Here is a 14311-nt window from a genome sequence, read left to right as displayed (position 1 = left end):
TTATTGACCATCGTAAATAGATTATGAAGTCATGGCAGCAACAAAAGCACAGATGGTGTCTTATTATAAACCTGCAAACTACAAGCGATGAGCCTGAAGACCACTCAGAGGGCACTTGTGGGCCATCAGTGGTCTAGAAATCACACTATGATAGCCTCTCATCTAAAGGTATAATTAATTTCTTAGGAAAAAAAAATGACACAGCTTCTCAGTTCATAATAAAATTAAAATACTTCCAGGGCTTAATTTTCAAGAACCAGCAGTTTTATATGTCACCCTAATTTATGATTATATTTGAGCCTATGAGAGTAAAATTTAGCAAGAAGAATAAAAAGTAGAAGAAATAGAAAGCAGAACTTAATGAATGCAAGCAGTTTAACAACTCAATTAAGTAACATTACTTGCAACCTACAGTGTACAAAGCGTTGTGGGAGATACATAAATAAAACATTGTGTTAGTCCTCAAGAAATTTTATAGGGAGCACTCCCAGCTCTAAGAGTTCCCCTCCATGTTACAAAGGAGTTCTCAAAAATAATTGGATTTGCTAGAGCCTGGTCCCTGCCCATGGGAAGGAGCGGTAATGGAGTGGGCAAAGCTCTGGGGTTTTCTCTCTTGTCACTCATAGATCCAGTTCTGAGCAGAGCTTTTATAATCCACCAGCTCCTCAGGCTGAAACCCCAAGCCAGTCACCGAATCGCTACCCGTCACCGAATTGCTACCATGGGTAATGTTCCTGTCAACATGGATGCAAAGGTCCCTATGGATGGTCCCAGGCTTGGATTCTACAGGGTTAGTCCTCTGAGATTTACTCAGTTTGTCTTCACCACATTCACCCCCTCCCAGACCATGGGAACCACAGGCCCTGATTGCATGTATTTCACCAGGCCAGCAAAGAATGATGGTCCTTTAGGTCAATGTAGTGTTCTTTGAGAAGGTCTTCCGAAGACTGAATTAATCTCATAGCAATGAGACAATTCCCTTTACTCAAAACACTTGATACTCTCTCCTACCAGGCTGCACTGGACCTCATCAGGCTTGATGGCAATAAGGCACACTCACTATTGGCCATCGTCCTGGGGATAGAGAGCCCTCCAACTATTCAGGCCACAACTCCATCAGGGGCCGCCCTGTCATGTACATGTTTAACCATGATGCAAGTTAGACTGGGATAAGACTTAGAACCAATATGCACCAATTTGATGGAATGTGAATAGTAGCAAAATAATAGCAAGCATTTCTATAGCACTTGCTATGTGCCACGAACTTTTCTAAGCACTTCACATAAATTAACTCATTTAGTCCTCACAACAAACCCATGATGTAAGCACTATTGTCATCCCCAATTTAAATGGGAGGAAACTGAGGCACAGATGATTAACGAAAAGATAACTAATGGACCAAGACTTTTTCTCACTTTCCTTCCATGACAAAAGGTTGCTGCTGAGAAGCAGCTGCCACCTAGTAGAAAATTTTGAGGTTGTAGAAGAGAGTGGAGCCACAAGATGGAACATGAATTCTTGATTCCACAGATTCGACTTTCCAAAAAAAAAGAAGGTGGTGTCAAATGTGGTGAGACATAAAATAGGATGATTTGTGAAGAAAGGCACAAAAAGATGTTTGATAATTAGAACATCAATGTTTTTTTAAGATTTATTTATTTATTTTAGAAAGAAAGAGAGAGAGACCATGGGGCAGGGGTAGAGGGAGAAAATCTTCAAGCATACTCCCCGCTGAGCACAGAGCCCCATGTGGGCCTAGATTCTATGAGCCATGAGGTCATAACCTGAGCCGAGGTCAAGAGTGAGGTGTTCAACCCACTGAGCCATCCAGATGCCCACTTTTAAGTAAGTGGTTCTAAGAAGTAATAATACATGGAAGTGGTTTCCAAATTATACCTAATTAAATAAAGAATAGGGTACAAAAAAGTGAGGATAGTAAGCAAAGCCTGCTTTTCTGATCAGTTCAGTGTTCCTGGCCAGGAGAGTGAGGATGAGATTAGTTACAGGATAGGTTTTAAAAGGAGAGCATTACAAAATAAGAATAAAATAGATTTAAGAATGATGGTGGGAGGAGAAGAGTCAATGGAGACAGACTAAATATGTAATCACCCTTTATATTTCATGTTTTGTACACTACTTGTCATATAAGACTTTGGCCAAAAATGCAGCTGGTTTTGTTTGTAACAGTGATTGGACACCATTGTGTGGGAAAACATATGACTTGGTAGTGTTCTCCTCTATTTTATTTAATTTTATTTTAATTAATTAATTTTTATTTATTTAATTTGTTATATATCTTCCCTCTCTTTATGGAAGATCGAGTCTGAAAGATTATCAAAAATTTCATCAAAAAACATTGCAGTGAAATTGAAACAGGCCAAATGTTGAAAATTTTTAAAAACTGGGCAACCCCGGTGGCTTAGTGGTTTAGCACCACCTTCAGCCCGGGGTGCAATCCTGGACACCCAGGATCGAGTCCCAGGGCGGGCTCCCTGCATGGAACCTATTCTCCTTCCTACTGTGTCTCTGCCTCTCTCCCTGTCTCTCTCTGTCTCTCATGAATAAATAAATAAAGTCTTAAAAAAAAAAGAAAAATTTTAAAAACTCTTCTCTTGGCTTCCGTGAAGGGTCTCCCTGGGTTCACTTCCTTCTCTGTCTTGGTTGTGAGCTAATTTCCTTCCCTCTTTGGATCACAATCACAAATGAAGTAGATCCATCGGCTAATGAAGAGCTTGAGCTAATTGTTCAAAGTTTGGCCTATTTCAATATCGTTTCAGGGTCTCCTGATGAAGTTTGTGGCAATTTTTCAGGCTCTAGGCCTTTAATATAGAAAGTATTAAAACATGCACACACACACATACATTCACATACACACACACACACCCTTCCACTCAATATAATTGTAATACACAAAAGCTATAGTTTTGAGCGCTTTCCTTTACAACCTAAATATATATTGTGATTCAAGTAACTTTAATTACTTTAACTTTATTAAAACAATGGCATTAGTGCCCATCTTATACGTTATTGGCACACTGCAATTTCAGAAATGAGTGAACTTCTCACACAGCACCAGCAAAATGTTAAATGAAGTAAATGTAATTAAACATGAGCTTTAAGGGATCCCTGGGTGGCTCAGTGGTTTAGAGCCTCCCTTTGGCTCAGGGCCTGATCCTGGAGTCCTGGGATCGAGTCCCACATCGGGTTTCCTGCATGGAGCCTGCTTCTCCCTCTGCCTGTGTCTCTGCCCCCCCGCCCCTGTCTTTTGTGAAAAATAAATAAAATATTTTTTTAAAAAACATGAGCTTTAATACACACTATCTTATTTAATCCTCACAAAAATCCTATGAAGGAGGTATTATTATGCTATTTTACAGCTGAAGAAACATGTTAAGCAACTTAGGAAGGTCACACAGGGTGGAGAGGAAAAGCCTGGTCTTGACTGGATTCCAGGTATCTGACTAGAGCCTCCCCCTGCCTTATATTGGTTTTGTTTGTACTTAAAAGTGAAAGTAGAAGGCAAGTATAAACCTAAACACCACTGTGCTATTAAAAATCATGTGTTTTTTTAGTGTAATGACTTCTAAAAAGTGTTCACAGTCTTGTTCTGTGACTTAACACCTCAGCAGAAATAGCTCTCGGCGCTTTGAAAGTGGGACCATCTTATACAGCCTAAAAATGCCCTCAAATAAGGCTACTTAGTAGCAACTCTACAGACAACTTCTGGAGTGTAAAATACACACAGAGTCTAAACGGGAAGGATAATTTTATGGGAGGAGAATGTTATTATTAGCAGCCTTAGAGTCAACATGTTCTTAGCATGGAAAAAACAATGATCCTGAAGAAAAAACAGCGATGTGGATTTATAGATACTGGTCTCTACTACCCTCCTGGAAGCAATTGATAATCAATTCCTTAACTGTCCTGAATATCTTTTCTATTTCTACCATAACAACCATAATAACAGCACAAATGGATTCATGCAATCATTTATTCCTACAAGAAACTCGTTTTAAGCAATTATTTGGTGCCAGGCCCTGGGATTAGCACTTTGGACACGAAGGTGAATGGAGCACCTAATCTATTCCCATGGGACTCTTGGTCTCTAGTGTATGTATTTTAGGTACGTATATGTACGCACGCAGGTGGTATTATACATAGGAACTTTAAGATGCATTGTAAAAGAAATCATATTAATGATAACCTAGCATCATGCTCCAAACTCACAGTTGTCCCAGATGCCTCCAATTCTAAACTTTCCCAGGAGAGAAGCAGCCTTACATAGCACTTTTCTACCCTCCCATCTCCCTTCCCAACCAGCTGGTACAACGTTTTGCACCTAGTAAGTGGCCAAAAATACTCATTAGATTATTCCTCGATTGATTTTGGCGATCTTTATTTTTCAAGGTATATACTTAGCATTTTTCTCCATGGCAATAATGATTTTTAATAATTGGTTAGAAGGGTGCCTGAGTGGCTCATTTGGGTAAGCATCTGCCTTTGCCTCAGGTCATGATCTTGGGGTCCCAGGATCCAGCCCCAGGTCAGGTTCTCTGCTCAGCAGGGAGTCTCTTTCTCCTTCTCCCCTTGCCTCTCCTCCACCCCACCCCGTTCATGTTTTCTCTCTCTCAAACTAAAAAAAAAGTATCTTTTAAAAAAATGATTCATTAGATTGTTTTTCTTTCATCAAACACTGCTGAATGCTCCTAGATGTCCTAGGTGGTTTATGAATAGTTGTCATTGGGTTCAATTTACATCTAAACAAAGTCTTGATGCTCCAGGAATCCTAAAGATGATTTGGTATGATGTCAAAATTATTTCCTAAGGTCAGTAAATTAAGCAGTGTCAACATAATGCCAGCACCATTAAATGATCTTTTAGTTTTTATTTATTTTTTTAATTAATTTTTTTAAGGAGCCTGCACACCCAGCATGGAGCCCAATACAGGGCTTGAACTCACTTGAGTTGAAATCAAGAGTTGGACACTCAACTGACTAAACCACCCAGGTACCCCAAGTGATCTAACTTTTAAATCCATGTCGGTGCTTTATGTTTGCCCATCCAGGGAAGGAGAAAAAAACTAAGGAACCCACAACTTGCTTGGCCATAGGTGGCAAATCAGTCACTTGCCTTGCCTCTCTAGGAAGCTTTGGCTGAAAAACAAATCGAGTATATCTAAAGCTGATGAAGTAGCTTAAGTTTCAAAAGCAAAACAAAGCCCAGAACTTGATAAATCCCTTTGCTTAAAAACAAAACCAGAGAAAGTTAAGTGACTTTAAGAGAAAAGCTTTTGTTTAGCAGCCAGGGATATATATGCCACATAGTCTTTTGGGAGATTGGGAATGAGAATTTAGCTTGCATAAATGATCCCAGTGTTTTAATGAATGATTATGAAATGACCAGAAAAAAGCATATTGTTGTCTCATTTCGATCAGGGATTAAGGTAATACAGTGGAACAAGTTTGATAATTAAACAGCTCCAGGAAAACTGATGTTGACTTAAAAAAAATTTAAAACTAAGCCATCCTTCTCATCATATAATTTAGGTGACAATATTTCTTGTTTGTTTATTTTTACAAAAGCCACTTTATTCTTTATCAGCTAGGGCTCACTCTTTCCTGAAAAGTCAGAATTCTGTGCCTCAAAGTGGATGATATACATTGCAATGCGTTGCAATGCAATAAAATTGGCTTGAAGAGTTTAAGGTCATTTCATAATTAATTGGATTTTGAATTAGCTTTTCTTTTGGAGGATTCTCTGTGGTAAATCCCACCACATTTAGTGTGTGTGTGTGTGTGTGTGTGTGTGTGTGTGTGTGCCCTTTCTGAAATATTTAACCTTGTGGTCTGCTGTTTACTTTTTGAAAAACTCTCTACCATTGGATGTCATGATAGCTTACTTTCTTGATTTTTTCCTCCATCCTTTTACTTCTCAGTCTCCTTTTGGGGGGTTCTCTGCTTCACCTCCTCAACCTTCTGCCCAGATCCTTGAGTGTTCTCGGCAATGACCCCAGAACTTCTGTTCACATACTTTTCTTAAGCTCCCTTTCACTGCAGTTACAGATTTCTCTACTTTTTTTATTTCTCAGACTCCTAAATTTCAGTGTGTTAAAAACTAAAATTGTTATTTCCTCTTCAGACTCATTCCTTTTTCTTTGTTCACTATTATTTTTAAATGCTAGCTTCCCAAATATCACCAGTCTAGCAGAAACTGTTGAGGTAAAATTCAGTTTATTATGGTAAATTAATTAGAAAAGAAGGTCATTACACTGAGGTGGCTTTAAGGCCTTAATAGCCTTTGTAAGCAAACCAAAAACCAAAGCCTGTAAGTGCCTCAAGGACAAGAAATCAAATCCTAAGGACAGTCAATCACAAACAGCCAACTAGACTTTCCCAAATAATGCAATGACTTAAGACATAGGCTATCAAATAATTTCCTTCCTTTACTTCTACCCTTTCTCTATAAAAGTCTTGCCTTTAACTACTGTTGGTGGAGCATTGCTAACTACTTCTCGTTTGATCACTGCCTGATTTGAATTATTTTTTGCTCAAATAAATCCTTAAGAATTTTAAAATGACTCAGTTTATCCTTTAGTAATTGTTTACTGAAGTAAGAGAGAATAGCCTCTCAATAGAAATTGGATAGTGTCTAGAGAAAGAAAGCAAGATTTGAGTTTACTGAGAGCTGAAACTTTGGTTTAAAATGTGTTTCAGTGTGGGGACTTGATAGGGTCGAATAAGGATCCCCATACAATCATCCAGGATTGGTGGAAACACCAAGGTGAAAATTTTTGAAGGAAGGAATTCAAAGACTCTTAAGGCACACACTATTGATGTTTTCCAAGGAAAAGTTGGTGGGCATTTCCAGAAGTTTCTATAACAATCAAGCTATTTACCTGAGCTAGAGTGTTCCAGAAAGGTAAAGTTTTACTAATGAAGACAACAGAAGAGTGAGTCATGCTAATATCAACAATAAATTATGTATATGTGCAAGGGATGAGTAGTTTCCAACCTCAGTATACAATCTATGCGTGGAGGTAGGTGGGTTAGTTCTCATTACGCACAAACTTGTTTTGGACAACTGGGCAGCTGATGGCTATGAGGACATACAGTTGCTTCACATATTCATATAGATCTCTCTCACAATTTCTCCAAAGAATACATTCACAAATGATCATTGCTAATAAAAATTCCCTTTAATACATATTTAATTTGATAGCTTGCACATCTAAGAGAATGAATTCTAGCCCTCTCGGTGCTCTCCCTACAGAGCTCTCTAGTCCCTAATATGTATCATGTACATAACTCTGTAATACTGTCCATGACTCTAGGAAACTTTTTAACCTAATTTTGCATGTATATTTTCCCTGATTCATTGAAAAAAATCTTTGAAGGCAGTTCTTAAAGCAGTATCTGCAGGATAGATAATAGGAGTTCAGTAAGTACATCTTGAAAGAATCCAGTTATCCAGTTTGAGGATTGTGTGGTTATTCTTCACATGAAGTAACTTTTTGGTAAAAACATGTGGAGTGGTCTGTTTCATTAATATTAGTTGCTTTAAGTGTTTAAAAGTCATTTACTGGGCAGCCCCGGTGGTGCAGTGGTTTGGCGCCGCTTGCAGCCTGGGGTGTGATCCTGGAGATCCAGGATCGAGTCCCACATCGGGCTCCCTGCATGGAGCCTGCTTCTCCCTCTGTCTGTGTCTCTGCCTCTCTCTCTGTGTCTATGAATAAAATAAAAAATAAAATCTTAAAAAAAAGTCATTTACTCCTCATGTCATTATGTAATTCCAATTTGGATAACTGTCTGAAGGCATGAAGGCATCATAATATATGGTGAAGAACATAAGCTTTGAGTCAGCCAGATTTGCATCCCTCAATAACTGTGGGATTTTGACGCAATATTTTGGATTTCCAGGCCTCATTTTTTCCTCTGTAACATGCCAAGACAATTATACCTGACCGAATTTGTTTCCTAGAGCTGCCATTACAAACTGAGTGGTTTAAAATAACAAATTTATTGTCTCACGGTTTGGGAAGCTAGAAGTATGAAATGCTCCTTCTGAAACCTATAGGTTTGCCTCTTTCCAACTCCTGGCAGACTGCTGGCCATTTTTGGTGTTCACCAGCGCTGGTTGCATGACTTCAATCTCTGCCTCTGTCATCACATGTGTTCTTCTCCCTGGGTCTGTGTCTTCACATGGCCATCTTCTTACAGCCATTATATTGTATTAGAAGCCCACCCTATTCCAGGATGATCTCATTTTAAATTAATTAAGCACATCCACAATGACCCTATTTCCAAATAAATTTACATGCTGAGTTTTTTGGAGGTTAGGACTTGAGTATATCTTTTTTGAGGGGTCAACTTCAACCCGTAACACTGACATACGGAAACCTTGTTTAATTAGAACGACAAAGCAGTTGCTTGGCATGTAGGAGGTGCCACAAAATTAGATTTCTTTTCTTTCCTCCCTTCTTGCTGGATTATAATTATGGAGACTGTTCATGCTTTGGGTCTGTCCCAGTGCCCTTATGTTGGTCAGAAAATGTGTTCTATGTGTGGGGAAGGAAGGTTGGGTCATCACTTTGATCCCTGTTGGCCTCATCTTATGCCACTTTCTAAGGACATGGGCCAATTGATGTCATTTAGTATTTTTGTTTAGAGAATCATTTACTTGTCTTTGATGCAGTGTTCATCCATTGTCGGCTTCTTTTTTGTCATTTTGTTAGGCTTGCTGCATTCCCTTCCACACCACAATAAGCTTTTGTGCCGGAGGAAGCCAGCTGACTCCAGGGAGAGGGTTGGCGTCCCTTCCCCACACCCTGCCAGGGGGCCCCACCAGCACCAGCTCTGATACGGGGATGGGGACGCAAGGTGGCTCCGGGGGATGCAAACCGTCCTGTCACGGCTGCTCATAGAAGGGTGGTTGGTTTTAATTGTAATACTTTACTTTTGGCTATGCTTACCTCCTGCCAGATTTCTAATTCCCATAACATTTAAGATTGCCAAATCAGGCCATCTGTAAACATGAAAAGTTGTAAAACTGGGGTCTCTCACCAAAGTGATAGTTTTAATATTTTGAATAGAAGAAAGGCTGATCTTCCTGGTCCTGAAAGTCCCAGACTGTATACTTCGGAGCAGGTATACTCTCTCCATTCTTCACCCTCTGCACTTCCTAGGGATTTCTGGATGTGGGTGGATTTTGGTTTGATGATCATCTTTTAATTTTTTTTTTCCTTTTTGCTGTCAAGAATGTGCCTTGGCAACTGTTGTGGCAAAGCCCAGCACAGCCTTTCGTGAGCCAGAAAGGTTAAAACTGGGCCGACAGGACAGCCCCAGCTCTCTGCTGTTGGTGAGTTATTCTGTTTATTCTACATATGTTTCCTTTTAATTAAAATGTCATTTTTAATTAAAAATGAAATGTCAAGAAAGAAAAAAATTGGCAAAGTCTGGACTATTGCAATGAATGAAGGCAGAAAAAGTCAGTAGAGAGAAAAAAACTTTGAAAGGATGAGAACAGTATCTTATTCACCATTTTGGCAAAAAACAAAATCAAGAAGAGGTTTGGAGAGGTTAGAATGCCCTTTGTTGTTCATGGCACACACGCACATCTTCTTTATAGCATTTCCCCATAATTAAAATATATATATTCGATGTGTGGGCACATGCTTTAAGTTAATGAGTGATGCTGATGGGTGCCACATTTTTCATGAGTGACAGAGCCACTAATGAGATGTAGCATTGACTGCAGAGGGCACCAATAAATTGTGTAAAACACCCCTGCTGGCCGTTTATTTAATTTATTTTACAGAAGTGTAATGCCTTATAGTTTAATATGGAGCTTTTATTTTGTTATAAAGACCTAAGCCTACAATGGGCCTTTCAAGAATTATGCACCAGTTATGCCTCCTATTTCAGCATTGCTCTGATAGAGAATGTTCCACGTTATGATTAAATCCTCAAAGGGATGCTTCCATAGGCAAGTAAATTCCATAAAAACAACTGCACTGGGGTATACATCACCTTTACTAGAGAGTAGGAGTGACAAGTGGCTAGGAAGATGGTGGGCGTGTAGAAATCAGTTGTGGGGGAGTAACAAAGGGTAGTTTTGGTACTGAATGGAGAGAGACCAAGGGGAGTTAGCTTCTCCCCAGCAGGTATTATCTTAATGTGCCCCCCACCCCATCACTTTTCGCATTCTTTTGATCGGGCTGAGAAACTTCCTCTCCTTCTCCATGTTTTTCCACTTTGGCTTTATTTTCTTCCCTCTGTGGTCACATGCTTTTCCCTCCTGATTTAGGTCTTTGCTTATCCTCTTCCACCCCACTTAAAATGCAGTTTTGCCCCCATACTGGCCCCTAATCACCCATGCAGAGACTCCTTCTTATCCTTTGGGTCTCAGCTTATAAAATCAATTCTCAGTATAAACCAAATCTGTCCAGTAACTTCCTTTCCTCTACCACTAATAGTAGGTTCTGTGATCACCCCTAACCTCAACCATTATATTCTTTCCTAACATCCTGGGCTTGTCCTTCATGGGACTTACAACAACTATAATTAAATATGTAATTGCCAACTTGACTTGCTGGCATTTTCTAGAATGTAAGCTCCAGGAGGGCAGAAACTGTGCCTACTTTGTGTTTACAGCTGTGCCCCTAGCATCTGACTGGGTGTTTCTTAGATAATAACGTTAGATAAACCTTTGTTGTTGAATGAAGTTTGCTCTCAGTAAAGTAAGACTCTGTAAGTATTTGGTTAATATGGTTTGCCGAAAATCGAGTTTAAAGTAATACAGGTTTATATAGATTATGAAAGGGCTTTACTAACAGTCAAGCTGTTTAGCTTGAGCTCTGTCCAGATTAGCTTTAGCTTTGTCGCCAGTTCTGCTGTGATCTAGGAAAATGATAATAGCGCTTAGAGTGTGATTCTCTAATGATACAGACAAGAAATGCAATTTTTAGAGACATATTTCAGTAAACCTATACTGAGATTCTACTTTGGGTCAGGCAGTGGGCTTGGCATCGTGCTACCCTACATTCTAGGAGTTCTCAATTTAATGAAGTTTGCTGAGCAAGTGAGAATAAAAGGACATTTTTACCTTGGCTGTCTTTTTTATCCCTCTTCCCCCACCCCAAGTAAATGTTATCTGGAGCAAAAGGAAACTCAGGTGTTGGCCAAATTCTTAACTGGACCTAGAAAGAAACATGCTTGTATCTATTTATGAAACCCAAACTGACAGAATTGAAATGCCTGTTTACCTTAATAGCTGATTAATTAGTACGAAATGGTTCCTTTTGGTGAAAAAAAATGGTGAAAATAGAATTAGGTATATATTACTACTCTCCAGTCTTCAAATTGTGTGACTATAAGTAATAAAACTAAAGACATCTCCTATCCATTTCACTGGATATTTTTTGACAGTTATCTTTGAAAAATTATTGAAAAGATTTCCCCAATTTTTCTTTATCACCATGATAGAAGTTCTGCCTTATGTCCAATTGAAATCTCTCCTGCTTTATTAAACCAGTTTCTGCTTGTTTGCCTCTCTGTATCCATGGAGAACAACTGATCAGCATCCTTCATATAAAATCCTTTATATTCTTGTAGACAGTAATTTCCTGTGAAATATTTAGTTGGAAGTTCCATAAACTTTAAGAGAAAAAAAAGGGGGGCTGTGGTTAGTTTATACTCATGAAAATATTACTGCAAGGCTTTGGACATAAAGATAGCTACATTTACCTTTTAGTGTGACAAATTAACTTTAACCCTGTTTTTAATAGCATTCTGAGGGCCATCATAATACATGTAAATCACGTATTTCCTGTCAAGCGTGGTTAATTATTTTGAAAGTGTGTGCATTGTAGCAACTTTTTTTTTGCCTTCTCTTAATTTCTTGGTAAGTCTCTTTCACTGTATTCTATAATTTAAATTTATAATTGTCTCAATATGAATTATTATTCATTTCGAATTGATTTTGGCGATTTGATTCTAAAACCTTGAAATCTGATTATGGGTAACCAATAAGAAAACATCCATGTGAGATACAGGAAAAAAAATGCTGTCTTTTAAGGGTGAGCAATTTGATTACAAGAGCTATTTTTGAAAAAAAAAAAAAAAAACAAAGCCTTATTCCTAGTATTAAACTGAGAAGTTCGTAACTGTCCACAGAAGTTTATGAAATCCAAACAATTATGTAACAATAAAGGTAAAATGTCACTGAAGCTGTAAACATTAGTATGATGACCTAGACGGGCAGATATTTTCTGAGATTGACAGCACATGGTATTAACTATCTCCTAATTTCTTCATTCTTTACATTACAGGAACTCTTCTTGGAGGTTCTATGATTGGAGGGGTCTCTATACAAATTAACAAAAAGTCCTGCCCAAGTGTTTCCTTGGTTTTGGTGAAAGGCTGCCCTCTTGTGCAGAGATGAGAAGCAACTGTTAAAAACCTCACCGACCTTATCAACTGATGCAATGTCTGTTGGATTCTGAAATGGACATAAAGGGTATGCTTGGGACCCACTGGTCCTCATTCAGAAATAACAAGAATTCACTCTTAGCTTCCTTTGGATTCTTTGTGCTTTAGAAAAGGATTACAATGTTCATGGTTCTGTATACAACTTGGACCAAAGGTAAGCTCTGCCATTCCACGCAAGAAAACAGCCCACCCATAGGAGAAACCTACAAAGTTTCCCTTTCAAAAAATAAATGATGTGCTTATTTCTAATTACAAAACCTTCTGATCTGTTAGTTAACAGAATCCTATAACGAAATGAAAATGAAGTCAGAGCCACTCCCTTATGTATGTTAAAGGTTAGGGCTTGACTTTGTCCCTAGTGGGAGAAAAGAAAGTTGGAGAATCCGTCTCAAGGTTAGCACTTGAAAGTGAAAAAATAGAGTGCACACACTCTTCCTTCTCCTCCTCTTCTCCTCCTCCTCCCCCTCCTTCTTTTGGTCTTATATTTCCAAGTATTTAGTTCCATTGAAGAAGTCATGTTTCCAAAATGCGTATTTGATAAGTAGCTAAGACATATGATTTATTTCTATCTGAGACTTTAATAATAGGTTTTATTTTATGCAAATGTTTTTTATGCTTTTTAAATTTAGGGTTTTAAAGAGCTTAGCAAATAATTGTTGTCAGAAAAGAATTAGTTGACTATCTTTTTGAAAGTTACAAGTGGCTAAGAATCCTGAGAAATGTTATCTGAACCAATTACTCTGTCTTTAATCCATAACTCATAGAAAGTAGAAGTATTGATGTGGATTATAGTTTAGAATTCCATGGGGTCTTCAGTCATCAGAGCATGTTTGAGTTCCATCCTCTGGATGATAAGAACAACTTAAAAAGCAAACAGAACCTCGAGAAAAATGAAAACATATGTCCACACAAAACTTGTCCACAAACATTCACAGTAGTAGTATTCATAATCACTATAATAGTGGAAAAGTCGAAACAACCCATCAGTGAGCAAAATGTGGTTCATCCATACAATGGAATATCATTCAACTATAAAAAGAAACCAAGCGGGCAGCCCCGGTGGCTCAGTGGTTTAGCGCTACTTCAGCCCAGAGCCTGATCCTGGAGACCTGGGATCGAGTCCCACATTGGGCTCCCTCCATGGAGCCTGCTTCTCCCTCTGCTTGTGTCTCTGCCTTTCTCTCTCTCTCCCTCTCTCTCTCTCTCTCATGAATAAATAAATAAAATCTTTAAAAAAATGAAAACAAGCAGTGATACCTGTTATAACATGGATGAACCTTGAAAACATAAGTGGAAGAAGTCAGAAGCAAAAGGCTACATAATGTATGACTCCAATTTTATAAAATGTCCAGAACAAGCAAATCCATAAAGATAAAAAGTATACTAGTGGTTTCTTAGGGCTTGGGAGGGAGGAGGGAGGTGACAAGTAGTGCATACAGTGTTTCCTTGGCAGTGTTTCCTGTGCAGCTTTGTGGACATGTTAAAAACCATTGAATTGTACACCGTAGCTGAATTTTATGATATAGAAATTATAGCTCAATAAAGCTGTGAGGTAAAAAAAAGGGAAAGACTCAAAAAAGTTTTAAAAAGAAAAAAATAAACCAACCCCAGAACCTTGTGTTCTGTAAGAAGTATTTTTCTTCATTTCAGTGGCTGATATTCAGCATTCAAGACTCTTCATATGTGTGCAGTTAGCCTCAGAGAACCTTCCTTGGTTTTTAAAGATTTTATGTCACTGGTTCAAATCTGCCTTCTTGTTTTATGAGCTTAATTATTACGAATAATATTCCTTCAGACTTTTTTTTTCCCTTTTCCAGGACAAAATG

General features: G+C 38.4%; 1 long non-coding RNA gene and 1 pseudogene across 1 annotated transcript; one reads left to right on the top strand and one right to left on the bottom strand.

The window, feature by feature from the left end:
- Positions 1-616: 616 nt before the first annotated feature.
- Positions 617-1070, bottom strand: LOC121488112 (annotated as a pseudogene).
- Positions 1071-9064: 7994 nt separating this feature from the next.
- On the top strand, positions 9065-12506 carry LOC121486656. The gene is made up of 3 exons (XR_005986700.1): positions 9065-9143; positions 9254-9354; positions 12326-12506. It is a non-coding gene; the product is annotated as an uncharacterized LOC121486656 (long non-coding RNA).
- The last annotated feature ends 1805 nt before the right edge of the window (positions 12507-14311 follow it).

This window comes from Vulpes lagopus, chromosome 3, assembly GCF_018345385.1.
Source record: "Vulpes lagopus strain Blue_001 chromosome 3, ASM1834538v1, whole genome shotgun sequence".
NCBI classification, from domain to species: Eukaryota; Metazoa; Chordata; class Mammalia; order Carnivora; family Canidae; genus Vulpes; species Vulpes lagopus.
This window is presented reverse-complemented; position numbering and strand designations above follow the sequence as displayed.